At 39.8% G+C, this 13,351-nt stretch overlaps 1 long non-coding RNA gene across 1 annotated transcript; it reads right to left on the bottom strand.

Annotated features, from left to right (window-relative positions):
• Positions 1-371: 371 nt before the first annotated feature.
• LOC116667131 lies at positions 372-12,786 on the bottom strand. The gene is made up of 4 exons (XR_004323891.1): positions 12,432-12,786; positions 7,784-7,840; positions 2,471-2,512; positions 372-701 (listed from the first exon to the last, which is right to left on the bottom strand). It is a non-coding gene; the product is annotated as an uncharacterized LOC116667131 (long non-coding RNA).
• Between the last annotated feature and the right edge of the window lie 565 nt (positions 12,787-13,351).

Genomic DNA, 13,351 nt, shown 5'->3' with positions numbered 1-13,351 from the left:
CCCCAACAATCAACCCCCGGGGCTCACACAGGCACCTGTCTGTGTGGCCTGTTGCTGCCGATAGCAGCGTATCTATTAAACTCTCCTGTGTCTTCGGTAAATTCTTTTATTGCCTGCAACATCCGCCTGCCTTGTTTCCCAACATTTCTGTAACAAATGTGTAACTTTTTGTAAACTCTAGTTTTTTTTTTGCTTAATTTGAGGTACCCGTTTACTCATTAAACTAAGTTTTTCAAATAGGCCATCTCCTGTCTAGGCCTCACCTAACAGATTCAGTTTTCAGAGTCTAGTAAATCCTACCAAGACAGGAAGATTCTTTATCTTAAACAGACACACAAAAATTAAAATCCTGTTTATTTGGGTGTTTACCTCAACTCTATTCTTGACAGACTGGGGACTTTGAGATCAATCTTGGCTGCAATCTTCGCTGGTCAGCAGGGAGAGGCTGCCAGTGATGGACAGCTCCGGCATTTTCTCATGGGTATGGTCTGTGGGGAAGGACTTTATTCTTCCAGGCACTGCTAAATAGAAATGATTAAAGAATTGTAGTTCCTGTGGGCTGTCAACTGGAATAAAATGCACAACCCAAAAGCTGAGAGTTTTTTATTTGGTGGACATTCTGAGGACTTGAGCCTGGGAGGAAGCTTCTCAGTTCGTTCTAAGAGACTGTTTCACCCAGGCAAAGGAGAAGCCACAAAGACCTGCAACAAAGACCAGGTAGTCAGAAAATCAAAAGATTTTTGTCCCATCATGCTTGTAAATGGAAAGGGCCCACAGCTCACTTGAACCTTAATGCTTAATCCCTTCAACTGAAGACTGTGCTCTCCCAGGAAGGGACTCTAAGATTAAAATGGAAAATCACTACTTCTGATTTAAAAAAATAATAATAAAGACTTTATATTGTAAGATGGGTAGCTAATATTTTAGCTGCCCAGTACCCCTTCTTTCCTCGATGTAATATTTTGGTTTGGGGGTAGTGACCCCTGATTATAGTGCAGGTGCCAATCAGTGTCCTGCTCCTGGTCACTGTGATTCGTTCATCCCCTCAATAATTATTTATTGAGCATCTATTTTGTGCCATGCACTATTCTAGCATCTTGGAATTCAGCAGTGAGCGAAAGTGAAAATGTTCCTGCTTTCTTGGAGCTTAGATCCTAGTGGGAAGAGTTGGCCAAGTTGGACCAGTTGGAGTTATTTTCCAGGATTTTACATGCATACAGCAAAAGAAATACTTCTTTCCCCCTTGACTGAAAGCTATAATGATGCTGTTCCAGAGATACCAGCAGCCGTGTCCTCTGTCATGTGAGAGCACTAGAAGAATGAGGTCAAGACATACTGTAGAAGCTGAGAAAAAAGCTAAAGGGGGACAGAGAGCCACAGTCCTTAAGCCGTTTTGCATCCCCAGAACCATCCCTCTGTTTCCCAGTTACAAGAGATAGTGTAGTGTCCCCTGCCTTTTTGTTCTTAACCTATTTGTCTAACCCAGACTCTGGTCCCAGACTGGTAAGTGCCTTATTTTCTTTTCTTCTGTCTTAGAAGGTGGGATGCAGGAAAGCTCGGAGCAGGAGAGAATAGGGAAGACGCTGAGCTAAGGTTTATGTTTTTACCTTTTGGTGCCCTTACAGTACTTTAATTATTTCATTTACTCATACATATCATTCATTCAACAAATATTTGTTGCACAACTACTATGCACCAGAGTCTTTTCAGTGCTAAGGACACAGCAGTAAACAGAACACATAAAAATCCCTATCTTTAGGATGGGGGGATGGGGAGGGTGTAGCTCAGTGGTAGAGCCCACGCCTAGCATGCACAAGGTCCTGCGTTCAATCCCCAGTGCCTCCATTACAATAAATAAACCTAATTACCCCTCTCCCCCCAAAAAAAACAACAAAAAAGAAAAAAAATTTTTTTTAAATCCCTACCCTTAGGGAGCTTAATTTCTAGTGGAGTCAGCTAGACAGTAATCAAACAAATAGAGCAGTTGGCAGTAAGAAAAGACAAGCAGGAAAGGAGACTAGGGAGTGCTGAGAAAGGGAGGGAAGGGGCGGTTGTTTTATGAAGAACAGCCTGGGAAGGGCTTGCTTCTGAAGGGGAGGTGCAAGCAGAGACCTGAAGGGGAGATGAGAGGAAACCACCGAGAGCTGTGGGAGTGTGACTGGGAAAGAGAGAGGGATGGCTCGGGAATGCCGTGGTGCTTAATAGGTAAGTTGGCTCCGGGAAGAGTCTTTGACTCTAACATAATTCATTTTTTTTTTGGCAGGGGGGAGGTTAAACCAGGTTGATTGATTGATTTAATGGAGGTACTGGGGACTGAACCCAGGGCCTCATGCATGCTGAGCATGTGCTCTACCACTGAGCTATACCTTCCCCCTCATTTTAAATAAGAAGGATAGCAAAGAAAAAAGGAAAAAGATATTAAGGGCTATTGTAGATTGGGTTTACATTGAAAGCTGCTTTTTTCACTCACCTTTGGAGGCATGGTTTTAGGAATGTTATTGAAAGTCCTGTTCTTTTGAAAAAGAGAGAGAGAAAATGTTACAATTAAGAGTAGGATATCATAATGATCCTTCTGGATACTTAATAAGGGACCCTCATCTAAGTCTCCACTGGTGTCTAATCTACACATATCTCTAATACTGAGACCCGGGGTGAATTGAAACGAGGCTCCTTTCTCTATTAAGGAAAAATGACTATTAGCTGAGACATCAAACTCCCCCCTCAAAAGAAGTGATGAGCATGCCAGAATTGCTGCGCTTCTAAATCACAGACCCTCCCCTTTGCCCCATCACACGTCTATGAAACAAATCTGAGGTCAAATTAAAGTGGTCAGAGAGCCATCAAGAGACCACCTGGATTTAAAACCCTTAGAACCAACCTGTCCAGTGATATGTCACTGTCTTATGGGCCTGGAGACCCGACAGAGGCCAGCCTGTGAGATTAGTCAGAGACTCACAAACGCCTTGTGAAACTTGACCCCTGTCTTCCTTTTCAGAACACCCTTTACTCATATGCATCCAATACCCTCTTATTCAATCACCTCCTGCTTAGCCTGCATTTCCTCACTTGTAACACATAAAGGTTGGATCAGATTTTCATTAAGGACCTTTCAGCCTGAAGGGACAAATGATCACCCCGTAAGGAAAACAACACTCCATACATGGTACTTACTAGAGACTGACTGTGCTCAACGTTGATACTGAGTCTCTAAGCAATATTTTTAGACAGTTTTCTACTTAATTTGAAAGTTTTACGTGTTTAGAAGAAAGCAGTCCTGCTTCCTTAAAAAAATCTTCTAGTTAGAAGAAAAGAGGAACCATTTTTCAGCAATATTGGGAAATTCTGAAGTAAGGTTAGACATTCTGTGGTAAGCGATGAGACACCACTCCCTTCTGTGATGCACTTGTGGATAAAATACCAGGAAACCCAAAGGCAAGGAAAAAAAGAGCCCCAACCACAGAGGAAAGTGATCAACTTCCACTTCCCAAGACATCACCGCCGGGGACTGACCCTGAGTGGAAATCCGTGAGCTCTGAGCACATCGCTGTTCCACTTACATCTGCTTACGTCAGTTATTGTTTCCAAGCAGATGGTCATGTTCAAGAGCCCAGTTCTGTTATTTTTTTTTTAAATAAATAAATAACATTTTACATAAAAAGCACAAGGCAGCAGATTATACCCTTGCCCCTCTCAAATATTTCCATCCCCTTTAAGCCTAACTGGCAGACCTGGGTCCCTCAACAGATACACAGACTCCCTGGGAGGGGTCTGGTCCTGGGAGTCAAGTCTTCACTCAGAAGCTTACACCTCTAACCTGCATGAAAATTCCCCAGGGGGTGACACAGAATTGGAGATTCGCAAATCCACACAGACCCACCGACTCAGAATTACTGAGGGCAGGGACCAGGTACTCACTGCAGTAAGCAGGATAGATCATACTTACACACCTAGAACTGAGCATAACAGCAGAATCGTATCACAGGAACCCCCCGAACAGAAGGCCAAGACATCTGGTTCCAGCCCAGATGTCACTGTTAGCTGTGTGGCCTTAGGGAAATCACTTTTTTAAAGGAGCATCTCTCTAGTTCAGTTTTCCAAAGAATCAATTTGAGTATCTTTATGGTTACTCATACTTTTGTTGTATTTGACATTTAAAGATCAAACCTTAATAGGGCGATGACTCTCCGGGGGAAACACTACATTCACTGCACAGTGCTGGGCGTTTAGAGCTGCTGGGAGGGAGAGGGAAACTGCTTACCCCTGAGTCATATCACACTTGGCACAACCAGACAGGAACTGAACCAGCTGTCAGGCCCACACCCTCACTGCATCCTTGGCCGGCTGAAAGTTCTAGAATCAGTCCAGTACCCGTGTGGGCAGCAGAGTTACCCATGACATGGGGCAATTAAAGTCACTTCTCTAGGATATCTTTGGGTTTTTTCTTTTTCTTTTTTTTTTTTTGCTCATTCTTGCATTTTTTTGTCGTTGTTGTTATTTACTTATTTTTAATGGGGGTACTGGGGACTGAACCCAGGACCCTGTGCATGCTCAGCACTCTCTACTAGATATACCCATTCTTGCATGTCTTAAATGCCCAGTATGTGAAAGAACCTAGAGAGTTACTAGGGATGCCAAGTCAAGTAAGACCCAGTTCTTTCCTTCAAGAATCTACAGGTCAGTGGGAAAGACAGACAAGCTCACAGGTGATGAGCACTCCATGCGACATTGCTATGGGACAAGTGAGGATGGAGGGCAGAAGGAAGGGGTGGCATCTAAGTCGGCTGGGGGAGGGGACGCTAAGCAGAAAAAATCAGGCTTCCTCTGAGTTGTGAAGGTATAGGGTAGATAGCCAGGTGCACAAGGTGGGTAAGAACGTAAGGTATATGGAACTGTGTATATATGAAGGTCAAAGGCAGCAAATACCAGGGTGCCTTAAGGTGAGTGCAAATGATGTAGTTTGTCTGGACAAAGGGTACCTGCGTGAGAAATGAAGCTCTAGAGGAAATAAGCGCCAACATCTGGAAAGTCTTCTGAGTTAAACTAGTGACAATTATAAGGAGACAGTGAAAGAGTCTAAACAAGGTGTACCATGACGAGAATTGCATTTTGTAACAATCTCTCTCGGAGAGCACTAGGAATGGTGGGGTGGGGGGGCCAAAATGAAGGCAGAGAGACACGTTAGAAAGTTGATGGATGGATGATTTGAGAACTGCTCAAGCTTGAACAAGGACAATGACAGTGGGCTCCAGAGAGAGGAATGGAGACAGATCATGGAAAACGTGGGGCACACAGGGCTTGTGACAGGTTGGATATAGGAGCTGAAAAAGAGAACCATCCATTACTTTTTTTAAAAAAGGGAAGGAAAGAAAAAATGTCAATAAAATTTAATGAGAATAAGAAACTTTTGGTCCAGACAAGCCAAATCAACAGTCTAATGAATCTCTGGGTGCTGTCTTCTGTTGCCTCTCTGAATCCCACTAATGGACAATTCCTAAATTAATGTTTCAGGAAGCTAACCTCCTCTTGGACATGGACCAGCAAGGCAAAACCTGGAAAGGGCTAGAAAAATAGATTACGGGAGCCCTCAGATCTTAATACAAGTGAAGGAAAAGCTATCAAACATGTCACTTTGTTTGGGTTTCTTGGGGAAATGCTATTTGTCACATCACTGCATTCCAGTGTGTCATCCACCTCCATCCACTGTCAACTCACAGCAGGATGAAAAAAGGGAGACAAGAAATGGGAGGAATATTCCAGAGAACATTATACCATTGGGAAGCAAGGAGACAAGATTAACTTGATTAATAATAGCAGAAATATAGCTCATAGTGAAAAAAAAAAGTGACAATGAATATATGTATGTTCATGTATAACTGAAAAATCGTGCTCTACACTGGAATTTGACACAACATTGTAAAATGACTGTAACTCAATAAAAAGTGTAAAAAACAAATAACAGAAATAAATACACAAGAGATAAAAGGAAATTTCCCAAAGCATGACTCCCTCTCACTTTTATAAACTCTCCACTCACTGCAGTCACCAAATACTGTCTGGTACGAGTTTTTGATGTGTTTGTTTTATTCCAAAGTAAGGCTCAAGAATTAAGCACATAGAGGCTATAACATGGTAATCCCAGGAAGTTCATAAAATGAGTGTGTCGGGGAATTGAGTCACAGAACACGTCAAGGGCAGGAGGCCCAGGCGGCTCCATTTTGTGTGGATTCTCCTCCCACAGCAGCAAGAGTCCTGCCAAATCACTAGACTGGTGTAGGGACAGGACACTCCCCTGAGAACCAGGATATTTGGAGTTCTTTCTCAGCTGTGTCATGAAATCTCTCTAAACCTTGGTTTCCTCCTTTGTAAAAGGACAGATTCATAATCCTTGCCTCCTTAACTTCAAGGGGCTCTTGAGAGGAACAGGTTAAGAGAAAGTAAATAAAAACCTCTTTGCAAATTATAAAATGCTGCAGAACATCAGCCTGTTTAATTATTACTCCTCTTACGATTGTCAGCAGACGAGGTGTATGGCTAGCTCCACTGGCCGAGTGTGCATAGTCTGGACCAAATCTGTCTTCATTCCTAAATATCAATCCCCAAACCCTCACCTCCTTCTTAATGAATGACCATTGTCTCTCATTTTCATATGAGGAGGATACTATTTGTGAGCACCAGTGAGAGCTCAGAACAGTAACAAATTTGTTCTATTGCTCACTGTACTTTGTTGACCTCAGATGGACGTTACTGAATATGTTCCAACTTCATTTCCACGTGCAGAGCAAGCAGAGCAATAAACACGCTGGGCCTCGCTACTGTCAACCTGGCACTTCTTACAATTCACAGTCTACCTGAACAAAATCCTAGGAAGAAGCTTGGTTTACCCATAAGGACTAATGTGCTGGCTTCTGTTTTCTCCTAGCTTGTGATACTTCTCAATACATCAGTAAGTCATCTGATTACTCACATGAGATTTCTTGTGGATAAAATGGGATTAATAAATTATAACAGAAATCACTCAGTAAGTAAACTCCTTAAGAATCCCAAATTACTCTTGGGGCTCAGTTTTTCTTAATGCTCCAAAATGATGCACCAGTATAATGGTGATGCTAATGACCTCTGCTATGTAATCCCAGCCTCAAGAGACTATGCTGAGAAAGGAATGGATTATAATCAGAATTACCTGCCGCTACAGGTTAGCCATACTTGTATAGTAACATCTAGTTCTAAAATAATCCCTCTTTTCTTGGTATTTTTACACAAAAGATAGAGTAGCAGTGAGATGGCCAGATAAACCAAAATCAAAATAAATGAATTATTTATGTATCTAAAATAATAGCAGCAAATCAGGACATGCAAACGATTGGTGTGTCTGAACAAAACCGCACATTTTAGTGATGAAGAATCTACTTAATTACCAAATGTTTGACCTGTACAATATACTAAACATCAGATTGATGGCTGGACACCCCCTCCTTTTGGTCAAAATGTATTGGACTCCTACAGACCCCAGGCAAATGCAGACAGGGAAGGAGTGGTGTGTAACAAGCATAACCATAATGTAATATGCATTAATAAAGTCATTTTAGAATCACAGAGTATAGAATGCCCAGGGAGAGACTTCTGATCAGTGATATGACTAATTAGATTGTTACAGAAACTGCTCCTGGAACAGCCCTAAAACTTAAAACTCTGGATTAAAATCTTTTAAAACTCTTTTAAATTTATAGCTGGCCTTGTGGGGAAAGAAGAAATACTTAAGGGTCAAAAGCAGGCACCAATCTACCATTAATCCTGGGAGTTCTGGAGCCGGGATTTAACAGGCCAAAGACTGGAAACCAACCTATAAGAACAAGGTGAAAGGTCAATCAGAGACGCTACTGAAACCTGGAGCCCCTCCCCCACCACGGATTCCCACCCTCGAAGGAGATGGACAGGAATGCTGGACTCTCTTGGCCTTGGCTGTGGAAGTTGCTAGGGAAAAGGCCCCTTAGAATTCCTAAATATATGCTCAGAATCAGGCAAATTTGAGGCCAAAACTCAAATGGTCTGAGTGGCCCAGGAAAACCAAAACTAAAATTTTAGTTTCAGGTGGTTCAGGTTTTTTATGCTCCCAGGAACATGGCAGCAGCAAAAGAAAATCCTTTCTGTATTAAAATATCTTAAGTGCAAGACTCACAGAATTCAAGATAAAGTTCCTAGGAGACTGAGCACACAATGAAAAATCCCTAAACTGGTGAGGTGTAAGAAGACACTAGAGTAAAAAAGCAACACCTGAAAAAAATCCGAAAACGAAACTGTAGAATCAAATCCACAAAACTTCAAGTATTGGAATTATCAGATACAGAATACAAAATAAGAATGTTTTATATATTTAAAGAAATAAAAGAAGCTTCTTAAGTATAGGACAAGAACAAGTAAATATCAAAATTGACCAGGATGAAACGAAATAGAACTAAATAAAACTTCCACTTTTAATAATTACAGGTAAGGAATACAGACAAACCTTTCCACTGGGGACAATTAAAGGGTGAAATATAAAACATATCGTTCAGGGGCAGTGAAGAGCTCACAGGATGGTGAAGAAAGTGATGCCAAGGTCCTGGGATAGTCGGTGGTCTAAGGGTGTCAGAGGCTGCTGTTCTGCTGTGGGTGTTTGCCCATTCCAGGAGGAAACTGAGCAGTAGAAGCAAAATGATCTAACAGAGCTAAATGGAAACCCAGTGCACGCCAAAGGGGAAGATGGGTAAAAGCCTGAAGCTTTGTTTAGAGCCCTGAGGGGCTACACCGAAGGAGCAGGAGTTTCCTAGAAATCAATAGGCATTCAGAGAGACGGCAGCTCAGCTTTGAATCACATCAATCTTTGAAGCTCATCCTGAATTGCTAGGTCCCCAGACACCTAGCAGAAGCAAACTCAGATCTTTACTGGAGGCAGACATTATCATCTAAGATGATTTCCACAATTACTTCCACACAGAAATCAATAGCAAAAAGATAACAGAGAACCCTGAAGGGTTTGCAGTTTCAGAAATGCCATTTTTAAGTAACCTTTGAGTCAAAGAAAAAAATTCAAATGGAAATTAGAAGGTATGTAAATTGTTTTTTAAATGACACGTCAAAACTGGTGGGAAACAACTAGATGCAAATTTATCATTTTAAAGTGTGTATTAGAAAAGAAGAAGGATTGAAAATCAATGATAAACATCCTGACATCCATCCTGAGAAAGTATAAAAACCTAGCAAAGATAATTAGAAGATGGACGAAATTAATGAACTAGAAATAATACATACAAGAATAGCAACCAAGCCAAAAGTTATGTGCTTAAAAAAGCTAACAAACTTATGAACTCTTGGAGATATTAGTCAAGAAAAAGAGAAGAGATGAATGAGCTAAATCCCTAAAAAAAACAAAATTAAATTTACAAAAATAGATACAGAAGATATAGTAAATATGCACAGACTATGAACAATTTCAAAGCCTGATTCTGTAATTTAAAACCTTGTAATTTGCCCCCTCCACAAAAAAAACATGGGCTCACAGAAAGTTGACTTCACAAGAAAATACTACCAAAGAATATATACACAAAGAATGAACACTACCTAATTTACTTTATGATTCCATTAATAGCTTTATTATCAAAACTTGACAAAGATGTTGCAAGAAAGAAACTTACAGGCCAAACCTCAGTCCTGAACATACATACAAGAAATCCTAAACAATATATTAGCAAAACAAACCTAGTAATTTATTTTTAAAAGGTGGGGGGTCAGGGCAGGGGAGTTACATAAGAACCAAGGTAGGAGACTTTATTTATGAAGTTAGAAAGTCACATTAAATTAGATTGTACACAATAAGAAAATGAATGACTCTATTAAAAACTGGGTCAAACCTTAACAAATACTGTGTCAAAGAAGAGATACAGATGGCAAATAAGCAATACAAAAGATGCCTCATATCACATGTCATTAGGGAAATGCAAATTAAAACGAGATACCACTACACACCTACTAAAATGGCCAAAATTCCAAACACTGGCAATATGAAATACTAGCAAGGATGTTGAGCATTAGACATTCTCATTTATTGCTCTTGAGAATGCAAAATGGTGCAGTGTCTTACAAAACTAAATCCACCCTAACCTTATGATTCAGCAATTACTTCGTGATATTTACCCAAAGGAGTTGAAAACTTACGTCCACACAAAAACCTACACATGGATGGTTATAACAGCTTTACTCATAATTGCCAGATCTTGGAAACAACCATTATGCTCTTCAGTAGGTGAATGGATAAATAAGCTGTGGTACATCCAAATAATGGAATATTATTATCCAGGGCTAGCCAGGAATGAACTACCACTTCATGAAAAGATATGGAGGAAACTTAAAAGCATGTTGCTAAGTGAAAGAAGCCAGTCTGAATTGAAGAGATGACAAATTGTATGATTCCAACTACATGATATTCTGGAAAAGGCAAAACTATAGAGACAGTGAAAGAATCAGTGGTTTCCCAGGGTTTGAGGTGGGAAGGGAAAGACGGATGACTAGATGGAGCACAGGTAACTTTTAGGGCAGTGAAACTATTCTGTATGATACGATAATGGTGGATACATAATATTAAAAGTTTGTCAAAACAAAAACAACTACATGACACGCAGAATGAACCCTAATGTAAACTATGGACTTTTGATTATTAATCATGTATCAATGTAGGCTCATCAATTGTTAACAAACGTACCATTCTAGTAGGAGCTGTTGAAAACAGGGGAGGCTATGCATGTGGGGGGGCAAAGGGAGTATAGGAAATCTCTGTTCCTTCCACTCAGTTTTGCTAAGAACCTAACACTGCTCTAAAAAATAAAGTCTATTTTTAAAAAATTAGACTGCAATATTAATGCAAAGATAGAAATACTGGAAAATATAAGCATAGAGAGCCCAGAAACAGACACACACATTGATGGAAATTTGATTTATGCCAAAGATAACATAGCAGAGTAGAAAGGAAAGGATATTATTTATAATAAATGGTCCCAGAACAATTGTAAACTCATATATAATAAAAGAAACATGACCCTTTACTTCCCATTATACAGAAAAATGATTTCAAAGTAAATTGTAGATCTAAATGCAAAGGCCAAAAATAAAGCTCCTAGAAGATAGTGCAGGAGATTATTTTCATGATTTAAGGAGAAGGAAAGACTTCATAAACCAGGCACATGAAATGGTAACTATCAAGGAAAATTTTGCCAAACTTGAATACATTAAAATCAAGACACCTTTAAGATAATAAGAAGATAACCTACAGACTGGGAAAAGATGCTACTATTATTTACACTGATGAAGTGCTCACGTCTAATGAACATTTAAAAAAATTTACTCCTACAAATGAGTGAGAAAAAGCCAGATAACTCAATAGAAAAATGAACAAGAAATTTGAATAGATAATTATATGAAAAGTCGATCTAAAATGATAATCATATAAAAACATGTGTAACCCCATCAATAAACAGAGAAATGAAAATTAAAGGCACATGAGGTACTACTCTTTATACCTACTAGAAGGGCTAAAACTAAAAACAATTAAAAAAAAAAACTTGACAGTATAAGCTATTGGTCAGGATGGGGAAGCAACAGGAATTCTCACCCATTACTGGTGGTGAGTATAAACTGGAAGAACCACTTTGGAAAACAGTTTGGCATAACTACTAAAATTGAAAATACGCATGCCCTGTGACCCAGGGACTCCACTTCTAGGTATATACCCCACATAAACGAGTGCAAGCACACATACTGTACAGGAATGTTTCTTGCACCATTGTTTACAATAACCTCAAACTGGAAATAAGCCAATGTCCATCAATAGTCAACTTGATAAAGTGTGATGCTTATACAATGGACTATTATAACGTAATAAACATGAACAAAATACAGCTACACACTGAACCTAGGTGTATTTCACAAACCTGATGTTTGAATTAAACAGAGCAAACCTAGAAGACTTTACACAAGATGGTTCCATTTAAAATAGCCTGTACTAATCCATACTGTTTAGGGATGCATTCCCAGGTGGAATACCAATAGATACATTTTCTTAAAAAAAAGAAAAGAGGCTGTTTTATCATAAATTTCATCAGCAGTTATCAGTAGGAAGAAGGGGTAAAATGACTCAGAGGGGGCATAAAGAGAACTTACGGGATATAGACAACTTTCCGTTTTTCATTTTTGGTGGTTACATGGATTCATTTTGCATTAAATTACAGATGTACACACTTCAGTGTGTGCACTGTGACAGACAGAATCTAGGGTAAGTGCATGATTCCCGTGCCTTCTGTGGATAGGTCCTGGGACTTGCTTTTCATCAACAGAACATACCAAAGGTAACAGAATGTAGGTAACTGTGTGTACTACGTTACATAAAGTGTATCCCATCTTACCAGAAAGTCACTCTCTGTTGCTTTCTTGGAAGGAGAAAGCCGCCATCTTGCAAGCCACTGTATTGAGAGGGCCAGGCAAGAAGGAGATGAAGGCAGCCTCCAGCCAAAGCCAGCAAGAAACTGAGCCCTCAGCCCGACAGCCTGCAAGGAACTGCACATTCCCAGCCACCAGGCTGGCTTAGATGCTGATGCTTCCCCAGGTGAGTCTCACATAAAACAACACAGAGAGAGATAAAAAGAGAAAAATACGAAAAATTAAAGAGGCAAGAAAGATAGCGTGAGTTCCAATACATGTCTATTTGGAATTCTGGAAGAGAGAAGGGATAAGGAGGGAGAAACAATATGTTTAAGACACAATGTTTAAGAATTTTTCAAGAGAGATGAAATACACCAATCCTTAGATTCAAGATGGCTAGCAAAGAGCAAGCTAGATATACCGCGGCATAACATGGGCAAAAGGCAACTCCAAAGACAAGGAGATCTCCAAATCAGCAAGGGCAAAAAGCAAAACTGCCTATAAATGACTCAGAATTAAATTAACAGGTTATTGTCCAATAGCAATGAGAGAAGTCAAATCACTACAGAATAATATCTTCAAAGTGCTGAAAGACGTTAACTGCCAACTTAGAATGTTACACCCTAAGAAATGGTTTTTTCAGTAGTGAAGGTGAAACCAAGACATTACTAGACAGACAAAAACAGAATTTTCCACGAATTTATACTCACACATTTAAAGTGTTTAGAATGACAAGAGGAAAAGCAACTAAAACAGGCTGCTGCTTTCACTGAACATGTTTTTTGTTTGTTTAGGCCAATTGTACATCAGTGGGTCTAACATTTTAAAATAGTCATATTGAGGTAAATAAACAATTGTTCAAGGTTATTCAAACCCAAAATCTTGTTGGTGATTTTCAAAAGGT

The sequence above is a fragment of the Camelus ferus genome, chromosome 11 (assembly GCF_009834535.1).
Source record: "Camelus ferus isolate YT-003-E chromosome 11, BCGSAC_Cfer_1.0, whole genome shotgun sequence".
In the NCBI taxonomy this organism is placed as follows: domain Eukaryota; kingdom Metazoa; phylum Chordata; class Mammalia; order Artiodactyla; family Camelidae; genus Camelus; species Camelus ferus.
Note: the sequence above shows the minus strand (reverse complement) of the source record. Positions and strands in the feature narration are given on the sequence as shown.